This window comes from Triticum dicoccoides, chromosome 1A, assembly GCF_002162155.2.
Source record: "Triticum dicoccoides isolate Atlit2015 ecotype Zavitan chromosome 1A, WEW_v2.0, whole genome shotgun sequence".
Lineage (NCBI taxonomy): Eukaryota > Viridiplantae > Streptophyta > Magnoliopsida > Poales > Poaceae > Triticum > Triticum dicoccoides.
The window spans coordinates 11,888,100-11,889,425 of record NC_041380.1 but is presented as its reverse complement, the minus strand read 5'-3'; positions in this window follow the sequence as shown (position 1 = coordinate 11,889,425).

The following is a 1,326-nucleotide window of genomic DNA, read 5'->3' as shown; positions in this document are numbered from 1 at the left end:
CGGCCACCTCTCCTAGTCCTAATAGGACTAGGGGAAGGGGGGGGGCGCGGCCACCTATGGGCTGCCCCTTTTCTCCTTTCCACTAAGGCCCATGAAGGCCCATATGGCTCCCGGGGGGTTCCGGTAACCTCCCGGTATTCCGGTAAAATTCCCGATTTCACCCGGAACACTTCCGATATCCAAATATAGGCTTCCAATATATCAATCTTTATGTCTCGACCATTTCGAGACTCCTCGTCATGTCCGTGATCACATCCGGGACTCCGAACAACCTTCGGTACATCAAAATGCATAAAATCATAATAACTGTCATCGTAACATTAAGCGTGCGGACCCTACGGTTCGAGAACAATGTAGACATGACCGAGACACGTCTCCGGTCAATAACCAATAGCGGGACCTGGATGCCCATATTGGCTCCTACATATTCTACGAAGATCTTTATCGGTCAGACCGCATAACAACATACGTTGTTCCCTTTGTCATCGGTATGTTACTTGCCCGAGATTCGATCGTCGGTATCCCAATACCTAGTTCAATCTCGTTACTGGCAAGTCTCTTTACTCGTTCCGTAATACATCATCTCACAACTAACATATTAGTTGCATTGCTTGCAAGGCTTATGTGATGTGCATTACCGAGAGGGCTCAGAGATACCTCTCCGACAATCGGAGTGACAAATCCTAATCTCGAAATACGCCAACCCAACATCTACCTTCGGAGACACCTGTAATGCTCCTTTATAATCACTCAGTTACGTTGTGACGTTTGGTAGCACCCAAAGTGTTCCTCCGGTAAACGGGAGTTGCATAATCTCATAGTCATAGGAACATGTATAAGTCATGAAGAAAGCAATAGCAACATACTAAACGATCGGGTGCTAAGCTAATGGAATGGGTCATGTCAATCAGATCATTCAACTAATGATGTGACCTCGTTAATCAAATAACAACTCTTTGTTTATGGTTAGGAAACATAACCATCTTTGATTAACGAGCTAGTCAAGTAGAGGCATACTAGTGACACTCTGTTTGTCTATGTATTCACACATGTATTATGTTTCCGGTTAATACAATTCTAGCATGAATAATAAATATTTATCATGATATAAGGAAATAAATAATAACTTTATTATTGCCTCTAGGGCATATTTCCTTCACGTGGAAGCTCCTGGACGCCGAGGCGCATGGAGCGGCCCGGGGCGTCCTTCTCCTCGTCCGGCCGCTCGTCGGGCTCTCTCTGCCTCCGCCCCGTCAAGCCGGAGCCCCAGGACACGCCTGTCAGCGCACGCACCCGCAGCTCCTGCGTCCGCGTCGGCGACAACGC